Genomic DNA, 18,095 nt, shown 5'->3' with positions numbered 1-18,095 from the left:
GGAATTCTGCAGTGAGTAACTCCCCTCCTGAATCCCTGAGTGGGACTGAAAACTCTCCACTTATCTGGATGAGTGCAACTCCAACAACATAGAGGTTGAACAAAGCAGCCTACTTGATTGTCTCCTTACAGCCCCCTGATCTACCACCTTAAGAATTCACCATTTTAAGCATTCAATCCCTCCACCATTGATGCACTGCAGCAACTCACCAACACTCCTTCATAAGCACCTTCCAAACTCAGAATCTCAATCACCTTGAAGAACAAGTGCTGCAGGCACATGGAAAACAGTGTGAGGATTGGACAGCATCAGCATGGATTTATGAAAGGGAAATCATGCCTGACAAATCTACTGCAATTCTTCAAGGATGTAAATAGTAGAGTTGATGAGGGGGAGCCAGTGGATGTGGTTTATTTGGACTTTGGGAAGGCTTTCAACAAAGTCTCACATAAGAGATTAGTGTATAAAATTAAAGCACATGGGATTGGGGGTAGTGTATTGACATAGATAGAAAACTGGTTGGCAGACAGGAAACAGAGTAGAAATAAACTGATCTTTATTCACATGGTAGGCAGTGACTAGTGGGGTCCCAGAGATCAGTGCTGGGATCCCATCTATTCAATACATATTTAGATCAGGGAACGAAATGTAATATTTCTAAATTTAGAACATAAGAACATAAGACTTTATGTTTGCAAATAAATTTGCAAATGACCCAAAGCTGGATGGGAGATTGAGCTTTGAGAAGGATACAGAGATCCTTCAGTGTGATTTGGACAAGTTGACTGAGTGGGCAAATGATTGACAGATATAATATAATTTGGATAAATGTTCGATCATACACTTTGGTAGCAAAAACCAGAAGGTAGATTATTATCTGAATGGTCATAAGTTAGGAGAGGAGAATGTGCAATGAGACCTAGTGAACTCATACACCAGTTGCTGAAAGTAAGCATGCAGGTACAGCAAGCAGTAAAAAAGGCAAATGATATGTTGTTCAGCAAGAGGATTTGAGTACAGGAGCGGGGATGTCTTGATGCTGTTATATAAGGGCATGGTGAGGCCACACCTGGAATATTGTGCACAGTTTTGATCTCCTTATTGAGGAAGAATGTGCATGCTGTAGTCAGAGTGTAGCAAAGGTTTACCAGACTGATTCCTGAGCTGGCAGGAAAGGCCTATGAGGGGAGTGTGAGTTGGTTAGGATTGTATTCACTGGAGTTCACAAGAATAAGGGGGAATTTCATAGAAACTTATAAAATTCTAACAGGACTAGACAGGGTAGACGCAAGAAGGATGTTCCCGATGGTTGGGGTGTCCAGGACCAGGGGTCACAATCTGGGACACAAGGTAGACTGTTTAGAACAGAGATGTGGAGAACTTTCTTTACCTAGAGAGTGGTCGAGACAAAAACATTTGAGTGTTTCCAAGAAGCTGTTAGATATAGCACTTGGGGCGAAGGGGATCAAAGAAAATGGGGGAGGGCAGGATCAGGATATTGAATTTGATGATCTTCCTAGTTTTCTATGTTTCTACCACCACCTGTCAGCTCCTGTCCAAGCCACTCACCATGAGAGGCTGGGAAATATACAAAGAAAGAACAAAGAAAATTACAGCACAGCAACAGGCCCTTCGTCCCTCCAAGCCTGCACCAACCATGCTGCCCAACTTAACTAAAAATCCCCTACCCTTCAGGTGACCATATCCCTCTATTCCCATCCTATTCATGTATTTGTCAAGATGCCCATTAAAAGTCACTACCGTATCCACTTCCACTCTCTCCCCCAGCAATGAGTTTCAGGCACCTACCACCCTCTGTGCAACAAATTTGCCCTGATACATCTCCTTTAAACCTTGCCTCTCACACCTTAAACCTATGGCCCTTAGTAATTAATTCTTCCACCCTGGGAAAAAAGCTCCTGACTTTCCACTCTGTTCATGCCTCTCATAATCTTGTAGACTTCTATCAGGTTGTCCCTCAAACTCTGTCATTCCAGAGAGAACAACCCAAGTTTCTCCAACAGATCCTCATTGCTAATGCCCTCCATACCAGGCAACATCCTGGTAAATCTTTTCTGTACCCTCTCCAAAGCCTTCATATTCTTCTGGTAGTGTGAGAAACCAGAATTAAATACTATATTCCAAGTGCGACCTAACCAAGATTCTATAAAGCTGCAACATGACTTGCCAATTTTTAAACTCAATGCCCCAGCTGATGAAGGCAAGCATGCCATATGCCTTCTTCGCTATCTTCTCCATTTGCATTGCCACTTTCAGTAACCTGTGTACCTGTACACCCTGATCCCTTTGCCTATCAATGCTCTTAAGGGTTCTGGCATTTACTGTATATCTCCTATCTGTATTAATCTTCCAAAGTGCATTATCTCACATTTGTCCAGATTAAACTTCATCTGCCATCTCTTCGCCCAAGTCTCCAACTGATCTATATCCTGCTGTATCCTCTGATGGTCCTCATCGCTATCTGCAAATCCATCAACCTTTGTTTTGATCGCAAACTCACTAATGAAACCAGTTACATTTTCCTCCAAATCATTTATATATATATATTTCAAACAACAAAGGTCCCAGCATTAATCCCTGAGGAATGCCACTTGTCACAATCCTCCATTCAGAAATGCGCCCTTCCACTGCTACCCTCCGTCTTCTTTGACCGATGTAGTTATGATGTGGAGATGCCAGCGTTGGACTGGGGTAAACACAGTAAATGCAGGTGTTGTGAGGCTTCTTACTACCTTCTTTGACCAAACCAGTTTTGCATCCATCTTGCCAGCTCACCTCTGACCCCATGTGACTTCACCTTCTGCATCAGTCTGCCACGAGGGGTCTTGTCAAAGGCCTTACTGAAGACCATGTAGACAACAACCACTGGTCTACCCTCATCAATTATCCTCGCCACTTCTTCGAAAAACTCGATCAAGTTCGTGAGACATGACATCCCCTTCACAAAACCGTGTTGCCTCTCACTAATGCATCCTCTTATTTCCAAATGGGAATAAATCCTGTCTCCAAGAATCCTCTCGAATAATTTTTCTACCAAAGATGTGAGGCTCACCAGCCTGTAATTACCTATAGCGAGGGTATTCTTGCTACCCTTCTTAAACAAAGGAACAATATTGGCTATTCTCCAATCCTCTGGGACCTCCCTGTATGATGTGGTAACAACCACACAACCTCAAACAGACCATTGTCCACAGCAAATTACCCAGCCTTCACGAGAACAGTGACCATGACACCACACGACCCTGCCCCAGCAACCTCTACAAGATGTGTTGGATCATTGACGCGGATGCCATCATCTCATGTGAGAACAACATCCACCAGCTACATGGTACATATCCTTGCAACTTGGCTAATGTTGTCTACCTGATACGCTACAGGGAAAGATGTCCCGAGGCATGGTACGTTGGGGAGACAATGCAAACGCTACAACAACGGATGAATGAACACCGCTCGACAATCATCAGGCAAGAGTGTTCTCTTGTTGCTGGGAAATACTTCAGTGGTCACGGGCATTCGGCCTCTGATCTTCGGGTAAGCATTCTCCAAGGCAGCCTTCATGACACACTACGGCGTAGAGTTGCTGAGCAGAGACTGATAGCCAAGTTCCACACACATGAGGACGGCCTCAACTGGGATCTTGGGTTCTTGTTACACTATCTGTAACCCCCCACGAGTTGCCTGGGATTGCAAAATCTCACTAACTGTCCTGGCTGGAGACAATACTCATCTTTTTAACCTGCGTTTAACCCTCTCTCCACTCACATTGTACCTTTAATTTGATTACCTGTAAAGACTCGCATTCCAACCATTAGTTTGGAAATTGAGTTTGTGCCTTTTATGCCCTGTTTGTGAACAGAACTCCCACTTACCTGACGAATGAGCAGCGCTCCAAAAGCTAGTGGCTTTTGCTACCAAATAAACCTGTTGGACTTTGACCTGGTGTTGTGAGACTTCTTACTGTGTGTACCTCCCCTGTAGCCAGTGAGGATACAAAGATTTCTCTCAGGGCCCCAACAATTTCCTCCGTTACCTTCTCAGTATTCTGGGGTATAACACATCAAGCCCTGGAGACTTGACTACCTTGATGTTTCTCAAGAAACCCAATATCTCCTCCTTTTTGATCTCAACATGACTATCTACACACCCTTTCCCAGACTCATCATCTATCCACTCCTCCCTTTGGTGAATAATAGATCGCTGTTCCTTCACTATTGCTGCATCAAACTCCTGGAACTCCCTCATAACAGCACTGTGGGTGTACCTACACCTGATGGACAGCAACAGTTTAAGAAAGTGGTTCATCATCACCTTCTCAAGGGCAATTCGAGAAAGACAATAAATACTGGCATAGTCAACAAAGCCTACACCTCTTGAAAGCATTTTTTAAATACATAAATAAAATCGATTTAATTCACTAGTTTTAATTCAGAATCCACCTGGATGTGGAGCCAAGCTCCTTCTAACCCAGGACCAGACACAGAACACAACGTGCAGAAGTTACTGATCATTGAGGTTTTAGCCAATCTCTCCATATTCCCATGACAAAAGACTCAGTGAAATCCCTCTGCTCCAGCATCTCCTGTTCCCCCCATCCCACACATGCACTGTAATCTGCCCAAGTGCCCATGGCTCTCCCATCCTCTGTAATCTATCCTCCACCACAGTCCCCTGAAATACTTGCCGTGCCTGCAAAGCAGAGTCATCAGCGTAGGGTACAGGGTCTGTATGACAAGCGGACAGGAACAGAAGCACAGCAAAGTTTGATGGTGCCACTCCGCCATCCTGCTCTGGTTTTTCCTGCACTCCAGACAAATCAGTCAGTCAGTCACTGAGTTATACTCGCCAACCTCTGCCTGTGCTTGGTCAATACACAATGATCCTGGGCCCATTTGGCATTCGCTGGGAGCAGAGTTTCCCAAGCTTTTTTAACGGCATCGATCCAGGGATATCCCACCAGAATCTCCAGACTGAGTGGTCTCCTCTCCAATCACCATTGCTGCCTCAGAGGAAGGTAGGCTTGTGACCAATCCAACTATTACTGCAATTCCATTTGGAAAGCCTTGGTTTAAGTCCTAAACTGTAGAACTCCCTCCCCAAACACTTCCTCCTCTATCCTTTGAGATGTTCCTTAAAATCTACCTCATTAAACAAGCATTTCCTATGTAACCTTTGACTCAGTGCTATTACTGAAGCCCCTTGGGGCAGTTCACTGAACTTTAAAGATGCTATATAAATGCAAGTTGTTGTGCGAGAAATAACTGCAGTGCACACACGGGAGAGAGAACTAACCAGGGTTCCCTCATCCCTGTAACACCTGTTGGAAATTCTGTCATCATTGGACAAGAACAAGGTCAAGTTTTTACTAAATTCATTTCCGGGATGTGGGTGTCACTGGCTAGCCCAGCATTTATTGCCTACTCCAAGTTGCCCTTGAGGAGGTGCTGGTGATCGCGGGCTACTCTCTTGAACCACTGCAGTGATGCACTCAGAGATGTAGGTACACCCGCAGTGCTGTTAGGGAAGGAGTTTCAGGATTTGGACCCAGCGACAGTGAAGGAACATTGATATAATTCCGGTTAGGATGGTGAATGGAATATCCAGGTGCTGGTGTTTCCTTGTGTCCGCTGCCCTTGTCCTTCTTGGTGGTAGTGGTCATGGGTTTGGAAGGTGCTGCCTAAGAAGCCTTGATGACTCCGAGAGGAACCTCGAAGTTGTGGTGTTCCCAGGCATCTGCTGTTCTTGTCTTTCTAGTCGGTAGTGGGCTTGGAAGGTGCTGCCTAAGAGTTCCTGCAGTCATCTTGCAGAAGGTGCACACTGCTGCCAAAATTTGTCGATGGTGGAGGGATTAAATGTTTCACAGATCATAGAAACCCTACAGTGCAGAAGGAGGCCATTTGGCCCATCAACTCTTCACCGACAACAATCCCACCCCAGGTCCTATCTACACACCACATATTTACCCCATAATCCCTCTAGCCTACACATCCTGGGACATTAAGGGGCAATTTAGCATGGCCAATCAACCTAACGTGCACATCTTTGGACCTGGAGGAATCCGGAGCACCCAGAGGAAACCTGCACAGACACAGGAAGGACGTGCAAACTCCACACAGACAGTGACTCAATCTGGGAACCAAACCCAGGTCCCTGGAGCTGTGAGGCAGCAGTGCTAACCACTGTGCCACCGTTTGTGGAAGGGGTAGCAATCAAGTAGACTGCTGTGTCCTGGATGATGCCAAGCTTCTTAGGTGTTGGAATTGCACCCATCCAGGCAAATAGAGGGTATTCCATCACACTCCTGACTTGTGCTTTGTACAAGCTTTGGGGAGTCAGGTGTTGTTACTCACCGCAGAATTCCTAGCCCTTGACTTGCTATGGTAGCCACAGTACTAACATGGCTATTCCAGTTCAGTCGTTGCTCAATGGTAACTCCCAGGATGTGAACTCCAGCAGAGCTGGCAACATTCACTATCAAAAGTCGCATGTGAAGGGTAGCCAGTTCATTAAAGTTCAGAAATGAGAAAACTGGTTAGAGTAGTGAAACCAGAGGCAGAGTAACTCAGAGTCAAATCAGTAAATAATTAAAAATACCTTTTTAAAGGACTATCACATTTCAAGACCATCGAGGCAACAGTGAAAACTGCAAAGGAGTGAGTAGTAGGGTGAACAAAGTGCTTTGCTAATCGAAGCAAAACAGCTGCAATCATAACCATAAGTCAGTGCATATTTGGTATATTACAACAAACAGCATTTTTTCACTCCCTGTTTGCCAGCTGTTCTGATGTGTCTTCATAACCCAATTGACATCTTCATCTATTTAGCAGGATATGGTAATCCAATCATTAAAGAATCATAGAATCCAACAGTGCCGAACGAGACCATTCAGCCCAACAAGTCTGCACCAACCACAGTTCCATCCAGGTCCTAGCCACATAATCCCTACCTAGTTCCTCTAGGGAGAATTTAGCGTGGCCAATCCACCTAACCCACACACCCCTTTGGGCTGTGGGAGGAATCCGGAGCACCCAGAAGAAACCCATGCAAACACAGGGGGAATGTGCAGACTCCACACAGTGACCAAAGGTGGAAATCAAACCATGGTCCCTGGTGCTGTGAGGCAGCAGTACTAACCACTGTGCCCCCTTGTTATTGTATTGGGGAATTAACAGATCAAGTTCATCATCCCTCTATACCAGGTTGTAAAACTACAAATTCAGTAATCTGTTGGCTAGTCTCCATTATCAGCATGTCCAGGATTGCTCTAAGTCAACTGGATCATCGTGTGGAATTCTATGTGCCTAGGAAAGGGCAACAACTACTATATGACCTGTGAAGCTGTCAAGTGGTGGCTCTCTCCAAACATAAAAACCCACTATCATGATTTATAATGAACAGCACACTTCACAAGAAACAGCAAAGTACTAAGTAGGCTTGTATTCCCCAAAAAAAATAGAAGGGTGACTTGATTGAGATTTCTAACATTTAAAAGATGCTATAGGATAGAGAGAGGGCAATATTTTCCATCGGTGAGGGAGTCTTGAGGAAATGAGCAGGAAAGCCTTTAAGAAATTAGGAATCACTTTTACAGATTGCATTTACATAACACCAATCACAGCACAAATTGCCACTGCTGGAATGCAAGCAGCAGCAGCAGCTAATTTGCCCCTGGTAAGCTCCCACAACCAAGTGAAGATGACCCACTACCTCTGCCTGCCAAGGTTCCATCCTTAGCCTCTTCCCATTTATCTATATGCCATCACCCAACATCCAAAAACACAAATTAATTTTCACACATGTACAATGACAACACCCCACTGTACCTCTGTCCCTGCTCAGATTACTTAGTTCACATTGGATGAATAGAAATTTCCTCCAATTCCATATTGGGAAGACAGAAGCCATTGTTTAACTCCATGCTCCAAACATCATGGCAAGACTGTTTGTAACCACAGTGTTATATTTGATCCAGAGATGAGTTTGACCACATTTGTACTATTGTTAAAAACCAGGGTGGCAGTGATTCAATTCAGCTGTGAGTCAATGTCTGTGCGCAGTTGCACATTCTCCCATTGTCTGTGTGGGTTGCATCCAGGTGCTCCAGTTTCCACTCAGTTCAAGTCTCAACACCTTGTTTATTTGGTAATCCAAGCAAAACCTGGTTGGACTTTGACCTGGTGTTAAGTGCCCACCCAAGCCCAACAGTGGCACCTCCACATCATGACTCAGTCCAAGGCAGAGATGGGCAATAAATGCTGGCCTAGCCAGAACCCCCACATCCCATGAATGAAAATGGAATAAAAACAAGGCGGCCTGTTTCACAAAAAACATCAATACTCAGATCAAAAGGAAACAGCACCGCAGATAAAAAGGGATTGGACTATACATCAGGGATAAGCAACCAACATGATAATTAATCCCAATAAGATAGACTTGTATTCCTGTAACATCTTCCAAAATCTCAGGACATTTAAACCCTCTGTAGCCACTAAAGAGACTTAAGTTTAGTCACTGATTACAAAGGAGCTAATCTAGGAGGAAATTGAGAAAAACAGCACTGCAACAGAAAATTAATGCTTTTGTTTTAGCTTTATTAAAAAAGATACAAACATCATCATGCACATTATAACCCAAGTTTAATCAGCATAAAGTTCAAAGTTGATAGCAACTCAAACCCAAATGTGACTTCAATACAATTCCAAAAGGTACAGTAGCCAGCCTGCAACATCGAACAAATCAAACATCCGAACTCCATGGGTGCTCATTTCTGGTAAGGTACAGAAGACTTGTTACACTGCAGTTGGGAAATGCACAGTTGTTACCTGAAAAAAAATCAGAAATCACATTAGATTGTCAAACCGGTCAAAATCATAAATAAATTTCTGCTGAATGCAAATTCGTATAGGAGAGGGGAACAACGAACATTAGTGAGGTAACTGGCCTTTCATCACTTTACATCCACATTCAGGTTAAACCAATGCATTACTTTGGAGGTCTCGGCTTCCTGGAACCACCAAACCCTGGCCACCCTAAATATCCCTCAGCCAGAGTTACCAGTTCTAACAAAGGGCTAGGTAGACTCGAAACATTGGCTCTTTTCACTCTCTGGACACTGTCAGACCTGCTGAGATTTCCTAGCATTTTCTATTTTTGTATCAGGATTTGACAAAAATATCACAGTGTGAAATCTAATGCTCATTTTTTTGCAAACATCAAGACTAAATTAGTATACATGAAGTTTGCTCCATTGATACAGTTATGTAAAGATTCTGAATTTTATGTAAAGATTCCAAACTTTACAGTTACTGTAACCTGCATGGTTTATCTCCTCAGTCACTGTATACACTGAGAAGGTTAAGGAATATACAGGATGCTGTCCACACCAGCGTAAAGCCGGGGACACACTTTCTCTCCAACGTTGTGGAACGGGACCGTACGTCATAGACACAGAGGCCTGCGCTCCCATACGCCACACGGACAGAGCCAGGCAAGAGCAACCTTGCTGGATATCCACGTTGGGTTTTGGTTTCTGAACAACGAGGAAAGAAATAAATCACCTCTCCCAAAGTGCAATTGGCCCAGCATTTTTGGTCAGCAGACTCTTCAACACTCAGGATGGGTAGAATCCAGCCTTACTGCTGAAACAAATCACATTGAAGAATAAACATCCCATCACCCCAGTGTATCATCCTATTCCCTCAAATGTAAACCCACCCATCCCCACAATCTCATCTCATACTTTGCACAAGTAATTGTAACCTGCATGGTTTATCTCCTCAGTCACTATACACCGAGAAGGTTAAGGAATATACAGGATGCTGTCCACACCAGCGTAAAGCCGGGGACACACTTTCTCTCCAACGTTGTGGAACGGGACCGTACGTCATAGACACAGAGGCCTGCGCTCCCATACGCCACACGGACAGAGCCAGGCAAGAGCAACCTTGCTGGATATCCACGTTGGAACATTTCACAGAGGAAACCAAGACCACTGCTAGATTTTAGTCACCAAAATCATAATGGTTTATAAAACCAACCTAAAGATTCTTATTACAACAGGATCATAATTAATTATAACAACCATTCTCTCAAATGCTTATCTCATTCAGTTCACACCTAATTTTCAAAAAATTGAAAACCCAAAAATCAGTAACTCACCATCACTGAGCCATCTTCAATATAGGTTCTCCCTGCAAGAGATGAATACTTCAACATTAAAACCAGAAATCTTACTCAAACCACCCACCCTATGCAAATTAGTGGCATCAACTTTCCCCCAAATTGCCAACAATCCTGCCCTCTATAATTATGAAGCTTTGGCTCAGGAAGATTTGATTTTGGAACAAATTGATGGGGGGGGTTTCTCTTGCTGGTGCTGTGGGGGAGTCGACAAAGTAACAACCTTAAAAATCAGTCAGGTTCTGAGTCACAGTATCTCCGCGAGAGGGCAGCAGGTGTGTGGAATCCCTTCAAAAAGTAAACGTTGGCTCAATTATTTTAAATCGGAGCAGTAGAAGGACTTACACATACATCACAGTGCAACAAGAAACAGGTCTGCACAAGACATTTGTTACACACTAAATGAACCAGGCACGGTTCACTTGTGTGAACGGCATCTGCTGTCCAACCCACACCGCTACACATCCAGCTTTTAAATCTCCAAAACTGTGCTTCTAATTAGTCTTGTAACCTGCATGGTTTGTCTCCTCAGTCACTGTATACACTGAGAAGGTTAAGGAATATACAGGATGCTGTCCACACCAGCGTAAAGCCGGGGACACACTTTCTCTCCAACGTTGTGGAACGGGACTGTACGTCATAGACAGAGGTCTGCGCTCCCATGCGCCACACGGACAGAGCCACGCAAGAGCAACCTTGCTGGATATCCACGTTGGGGTTTTGGAAAAACGAGATAAAAAAATAAATCACCTCTCCCAAAGTTCAACTGGCCCCAGCATTCCTGGTTAGCAGGCTCTCCAACACTCAGGATGGGTAGAATCCAGTCTTACTGCAAAAACAAACCAGATTGAACAATAAACACCAATCACTTCACAGCGACACCAACCCATCTCCACAATGTCATCACACACTTTCCACAAGTAGTTGTAACCTGCATGGTTTATCTCCCCAGTCACTGTATACACTGAGAAGGTTAAGGAATATACAGGATGCTGTCCACACCAGCGTAAAGCCGGGGACACACTTTCTCTCCAACGTCGTGGAACGGGACCGTACATCATAGACAAAGGTCTGCGCTCCCATACGCCACATGGACAGAGCCAGGCAAGAGCAACCTTGCTGGATATCCACGTTGGAACATCGCACAGGGGAAGCCAAGTCCACTGCTAGATTTCATTTGCAAAGCATAATGGTTCATTAGAAAAGATAATTAATGCTCTTCAACATTGTGTACTTTTAACCACCTCATATACAATCAGTCCCTACCTTAAGATATTCAGCGCCATTTCCAGTTACTCCAGTGATTGACACATTCACCAACAGCCTTGCAGAGGTGAGATTCCATCTAAAAATCCAAAATGTTTTTAGAATTAGTTTTTTTACTAATATGGATACAACTAAGTACAGTCTATGCAAAAATTATTCCAAGAGAACCTTTATACATCAGTACACTGGGTCCCTCGTAATGGCTAGTGAACAGGATTGGAGATTGGACTGAACAGCATTTGCCCAGATGTGGTATCAATATGTTGCATTATCTGACACCAATCGTCCAGAGTAAACACTGATAGTCGACGAATATATTCACTTCATATTAGGTCCAGCAGCCGATGTCAGGATCCAGTAAGCACAGCTTACGTTAAAATCCATTATACCGCGGGAAGTAAAGTGGGAGACCCCGGGACCTGGGCTCAATTCCAGCCTTGGGAAACTGTGTGGAGTTTGCAAGTTCTCCCGATATCTGCATGGGTTCCCCGCAAAGAGGTGCAGGTCAGGTGGACGGGCCATGCTAAATTGTCTTAGTGTCCCAAGATGTGCAGGTTAGATGGATTAGCCATGAGAAATGTGTGGGGTTACAGGTACAGGACAGGGAGGGTCTGGGTAAAATACTCACATCAGTCAGTGCAGACTTGATGAGCCAAATGGCCTCTTCTGCACTGCAGGGATTCTATGAGCACAGTGAGTTAATATATTGAAGTGTCATGTGCATGTACTCTAAGAATCAGCCCCTAGGGTTTCAAAGGTTTGCCTACCACAGAAATTCTAAGTGTTTATTCGCCAGTGGGCTGACGAGTAGCAGATAGAGTTTAATTTAGACAAATGCGAGGTGATGCATTTTGGTAGACTGAACCAGGGCAGGACTTGCTCAGTTAATGGTAGGGCATTGGGGAGAGTAACAGAACAAAGATCTAGGGGTACATGTTCATAGTTCCTTGCAAGTGGAGTCACAGATGGACAGAGTGGTGAAGGCATTCAGCATGCTTGGTTTCATTGGTCAAAACATTGAAAACAGGAGTTGGGACGTCTTGAAGTTGTACAAGACATTGTTAAGGCTACACTTGGAATACTGTGTGCAATTCTGCTCACCCTTGTATAGAAAGGATACTATTAAACTAGAAAGAGTGCAGAAAATATGTCCTAGGATGCTACTGGAACTTGATGGATTGAGTCATAAGGAGGCTGAATAGACTGGGACATTTTTCTCTGGAGCGTAGGAGGCTGAAGGGAGATCTTAGAGGTCTATAAAACAATGAGGGCCACAGACAAGGTAGATAGGCATTATCTTTTCGCAAAGGTAGAGGAGTCTTAAAAAAAACAGAGGACATAGGTTTAAAGCGAGAGATACAAAAGTGTCCAGAGGGGCAATTTTTTCAGAGGGTGGTGAGTGTCTGGAACAAGCTGCCAGAGGTAGTAGAGGCCAGTACAATTTTATCTTTAAAAAATGCATTTAAATATAGTTACATGGTTACGATGGGTATGGGCCAAATGTGGGCAATTGTGATTAGCTGAGTGGTTTAAAAAGGGGGGCAGCATGGACAATATAGGCCGAAGGGCCTGTTTCCATGCCATAAACCTCTGACTCTAGCTGGAAGCCACACTGTCAGGTCTAAAGCCAACGAAGAACCTCCGGAATTCTAAATATAAAGTAATCTCCCATGAATGGCTTTACTATCACTGAACCTCACATCAACTAGAAACTAAGCTGGGCCAGCCATATAAATACTGTGGTGATTGAGGAGTCACTTCCCAACTCACCAAAGCCTGCCCCACCATTCAATCTTTTCGTGTAATCTGCACCCACTTACCTACCACTCACCATAGCCCAGTTCCTTCACTGTTCAAAAATCTATCTGTCTATCCTTGCCTTAATAACATTCAATGAGGTAACCTCAACTCCTTTACTTGGCAGGGAATTCCAGATTCACAACCCTTTGGGTGAACAGATTCCCCTCAACTCTGTTGTAAACCTGTTTCCCCCTTATTTTGAGGCCATATCCCCTAGTTCCATCTGCCAGTGGGAACAAGCTCCCTGCTTCTGTCTCACCTATTCTGTTCACTGTATATTTCTATAAGATCCAGCTTACTCAAGTTTCTCACAAGCCAACCCTCTCAATTCTGTAATCAACCAGTGAATGCCCTCTACACCATCACTAGTGCCAGTACATCATCCTTTTCCAAGTAAGGCAACCAAAATTCCAGTGCTCCAGGCATGGCCTTACTATCGTATACAGCTGCACGACCTGTTTTTAAACTCCGTCCCTCCAACAATGAAGGACAAAAATCCAGTCGCCTTTTTAACTCTCTAGTGCACCTGCATTTCAGCCTTTTGTGATTCATGCACGAGCTTACCCAGGTATCCTTGCACAGCAGCAAGCTGCAATTTGTTACCATTTAAACAATATTTCATTTTGCTGTCATTCCTACCAAAACAGATGACCACATTTACCAACATTGTACTCCATCTGCAGACCCTTGCTCACTCAGACTATCTATATCCCTTTGCAGACCTGCAGCATCCTCTGCACACTTCGCACTAGCATTCACCTTAATGTCATTTGCGAACGTTGACACATGGCCCCCAATGCCAAATCAGCAGTGTAATGGAACACTTGCCCCTTGTCTGGACGAGTGCTGCTCCAACAATTCAAGAAACCCGAAACTATCCAAAAAAAAAAAGCCCATCTGATTGCTACCCCTTCCACATGTCACTTCTGCCACCATCAGGAACAATGACAGCCATGTGTACCATCCATCTAGAAGATACATTGCAGGGACTCATCAAGGTTCTTTAGGCAGCACCTTCCAAACCCACTATCTACAAGGACAACAACAAATGCCTGGGAACACCAAACCTTGAAGCTTCTCTCTCGTCACTCACCATCCTGAGTTGTAAAGGTATCACCGCTCCTTGATTGTGAGAGTCAAAGTCCCAGAGCTCCCTCATTATCACTGTGGGTGCACCTACACCACATGGGCTGCAGCGAGCAGTTTACTAACACCTTCTAAAGGACAACTGGGCAACAGATGCTGATCTAAGCCAGCGACTCCCACATTCTGCAGATGAATTTTAAAACTATAACTAATTTAAGCAGATGGGGGGGGGGGGGGTGTCACCTCTGGCTAGAGCCTCTTGGCAAAGAAATCTTTCAAAGTAAGTTTTTGAAAAATAACACCATGTGGACCAGAGGGAGGCAGGAGCCAGAGCAGCTGAAATCCCATTCATTCCCAACACGTGCTCTCCATTCACCCCGCCACCCACATCCGGGTCCTTCCCTCCACCCCACCCCCGCCAACGGCTCCATCATGGCGTCCTTCCCGCTCCATCCGCACCTCCCGGTAACTCTCACAAACTGCCACCAAGGTCCCGATTCCGCTGCTCACCTCCCCTCGGAACTGATTTAACTCCCTTTCCCCGCTACTCCAAAACCAGAGTGTTTATCCGCCCCGTTGCTGCCGCATGAACCCAAAACATACACGCACACACCACCATTACCTCATCTCTGCGGCTCCGCCGGGCGAAAAGGCCAAACTGCGCCTGAGCAGCGCCTTTTATAGCGGGCTTCCGGATCGCCGGCAGCGGCCCCGCCCCCCCACACACACACAAACCCCACCCCCGTCCCTGCGCGCCGCAGCGCCATCCACTGGCCGGGAGTAGCAATGATCACTGTAACAAGTTTCACAACACCAGGTTAAAGTCCATCGGGTTTATTTGTAGCAAACGCCACTCGCTTCGGGAATTGGCTGCCCCTTCGTCAGGTGCGTGGGAGGGCATACAAAGACACAAATTCAATTCACATGAATAATGATTGAAATGTGAGTCTTTACAGCAAATCAAATCTTAAAGGTACAGCCAATGTGAGTGGAGAGAGCATTAAGCACAGGTTAAAAAGATGTGTATTGATTCCAGATGGGACGGTTAGTGAGATTTTGCAAGTCCACACAGTTTGGTGACACTGATCCACAGGGCAGCTCACAAAATTCATACAACAGTAAAATGTCCCAAGATACTTCATAGGAGCCTTATCAAATAACATTTCACACTATTCAGCCATGTAAACTACATGTTCTCCCCATGTCTGTGTGGGTTTCCTCCCGGTGCTCCAGTTTCATAGAATATCTACACAGTGCAGGAGGAGGCTATTCAGTCCATTGAACCTGCACTGACTGTCCCACTGAGTATTTTCCCCAGGCCCTATCCCCGTAACCCCATATATTTACCTCACTAATCCCCTTACCTCACTAATCCCCTTAACACTAAGGGGCAATTTTGCATGATCAATCCACCTAACTCTTTGGAGTGTGGGGTGGCACAGTGGCTAGCACTGCTGCCTCACAGCGCCAAGGACTGAGGTTCAATTCTGGCCTCAGGTCACTGTCCATGTGGAATTTGCACATTCTCCCCATGTCTGCCTGGGTTTCTCCAGGTGCTCCAGTTTCCTCCCACACTCCAAAGATGTACAGGTTAGGTTGATTGACTATGCTAAATTGACCCTAGTGTCAGGGGATTAGCAGGGTATACATGTGAGGTTACAGGAATAGGGATTATAGTCAGTGCAGACTCATTGGGCCAAGCGGCCCTTTGCACTGTAGGGATTCTATGAAAACGAAGCACTGGACAGAAATCCACACAGACACAGGGAGAACGTGCAAACTCTACACAGTCACCCGAGGCTTCCTCCCATACTCCAAAGATGTGCAGGTTAGGTGGATTGGTAATGCTAAATTGCACCTTAGTGCCAGGGATATTAGCAGAGTAAATACGTGGGATTAGGGGATAGGAGGTAGAGATTGGGTAAGATACTTTGTCAGAGAATCAGTGCAGTCTTGAATGGCCAGTTCTGCATTGCAGGAATTTTATGATTCTTTAAGGAAATATTAAGACAGATGCCAAAAAGCTCGTAAGGTTTTAAAGGTAGGTGGAGAGAGGGAGAATAAGGAAAGATTACGAAATCTATCTTCACAACTGAAGTTCCTCATCCCAGGACCCATTCTCATAAATCTTTTCTGTTCAGTCTCCATTGACTTTATATTCTTCCTAAAGTGCAATGTCCCTCCACTGAGGCTGAGATAGTGTATTACACAAGTTCAAGATAACGTCCTTCCTCTTGTATGTCCCTATTAATTTAGCCTAGGATACAATATGTTTTATTAACCACTCTTTGGAACTGTCCTGCCACCTCAAATGGCTTATGCACATATATACACAGGTCCTTCTGCTCCTGCACCCCATCTAGGATTGTACCCTTTGTTTTCTGTCCATCAGGTACTTCTGCTGTTACTCTTTCAGGGGATGTGGGACTTGATTTGATTTTGATTTTATAATTGTCACGTGTTAACATAGTGGAAAGTATTGTTTCTTGCACACTATACAGACAAAGAATACTGTTCATAGAGAAGGAAACAAGAGCATGCTGGATGTAGTATCACAGTCATAGCAAGGGTGTCGAGAAAGATCAACTTAATGCGAGGTAGGTCCATCCAAAAGTCTGACAGCAGCAGGGAAGAAGCTGTTCTTGAGTCAGTTGGTATGTGACCTCAGACTTTTGTATCTTTTTCCTGACGGAAGAAGGTGGAAGAGAGAATATCTAGCGTGCGTAGGGTCCTTAATTATGCTGGCTGCTTTGCTGAGGCAGCAGGAAGTGTAAACAGAGTCAGTGGGTGGTAGGGTGGTTTGCATGAGGGATTGAGCTACATTCATGACCATTTGTTGGCCTTCCTAATTGCCCTTGAACTGAATGGCTTGCTCGGTCATATCAGAGGACAGTTAAGAGTCAAAAACATTGCTGTGGATGTGGAGTCACGTGTTGGCCAGACGAGGGAAGGATGGCAAATTTCCTTTCCCAGAAGTATTTGTGAACCAGATGGGATTTTAAGACAATTGTTTCATGGTTACCATTATTGAGGTTGATTTTACATTCCAGATTTTAATAATTAATATTCCACAAGGATTTGAACTCACATCCCCAGACCATGAACTTAGGCTTCTGGATTACTCCTGTAGTCTAACTTGTATAAGACATTAGTTCAGCTTCACCTGGAGTACTACATTCAGTTCTGGACACCATACTTGAGGAAGAATGTGAAGGCATTGGAGAAAGTACAGAGTAGATTAACGAGAATGATTCCAGAGATAAAGAACTGTAGCAATGAGGATAGATTGGAGAGGTTGGGACTGTTTTCCTCAGATAAATGAAGGCTGAAAGGAGATTTGATAGAAATAGTATAATCCTGAGTGATATGGACAAGGTAAATAGTGAGAAATAGTTCCCATTCAAGAAATCATCAAGAACTCAGGGAAATTGGTTCAAAATAATTGTCAAAGGAGTAAAAGTAACGTGAGGGAAACTTTTTTTTACTCAAAGGGTGGTTGATGTCTGGAAAGAACTTCCTGAGGTTTGATCAAGGTATTCAATTGCCATCTGAAAAAAATAATGTGCAAGGTAACAGGGATAAGACAGTGGAATGGGACTGGGTAGAATACTCTTTCAGCAAGCTGGGTCAGATGGGCCAAAAGGCCTCTTTCTACACTGTAGAGATGCTGTGACATTACAACTACGCACTTCCAGTGCAGGCACGATGGGCCAAATGATTTCCTTCTGTGCTGTAACAATTCTGCA

General features: G+C 44.5%; 1 long non-coding RNA gene and 4 other non-coding genes across 6 annotated transcripts; all 5 read right to left on the bottom strand.

Moving 5' to 3' along the window:
* Positions 1-8,588: 8,588 nt before the first annotated feature.
* Positions 8,589-11,563, bottom strand: LOC145357983 (uncharacterized). Of its 2 annotated transcripts, none has more exons than XR_013889406.1 (5): positions 11,464-11,563; positions 10,948-11,026; positions 10,177-10,208; positions 9,576-9,656; positions 8,589-8,840 (listed from the first exon to the last, which is right to left on the bottom strand). It is a non-coding gene; the product is annotated as an uncharacterized LOC145357983 (long non-coding RNA). The 2 variants fall into 2 exon arrangements; XR_013889407.1 differs by having other exon boundaries at positions 9,576-9,653.
* On the bottom strand, positions 9,322-9,537 carry LOC145358065 (small nucleolar RNA SNORA73 family). The gene has a single exon (XR_013889433.1). It is a non-coding gene; the product is annotated as a small nucleolar RNA SNORA73 family (small nucleolar RNA).
* Positions 9,769-9,982, bottom strand: LOC145358067 (small nucleolar RNA SNORA73 family). The gene has a single exon (XR_013889435.1). It is a non-coding gene; the product is annotated as a small nucleolar RNA SNORA73 family (small nucleolar RNA).
* LOC145358066 (small nucleolar RNA SNORA73 family) lies at positions 10,700-10,913 on the bottom strand. The gene has a single exon (XR_013889434.1). It is a non-coding gene; the product is annotated as a small nucleolar RNA SNORA73 family (small nucleolar RNA).
* Positions 11,120-11,333, bottom strand: LOC145358064 (small nucleolar RNA SNORA73 family). The gene has a single exon (XR_013889432.1). It is a non-coding gene; the product is annotated as a small nucleolar RNA SNORA73 family (small nucleolar RNA).
* Positions 11,564-18,095: the final 6,532 nt, after the last annotated feature.

This window comes from Carcharhinus amblyrhynchos, chromosome 24 (assembly GCF_965287045.1).
Source record: "Carcharhinus amblyrhynchos chromosome 24, sCarAmb.v2.hapA, whole genome shotgun sequence".
Classification (NCBI taxonomy): Eukaryota; Metazoa; Chordata; class Chondrichthyes; order Carcharhiniformes; family Carcharhinidae; genus Carcharhinus; species Carcharhinus amblyrhynchos.
The sequence above is the reverse complement of the archived record's forward strand: the minus strand, read 5'-3'. Positions and strand labels throughout refer to the sequence as shown.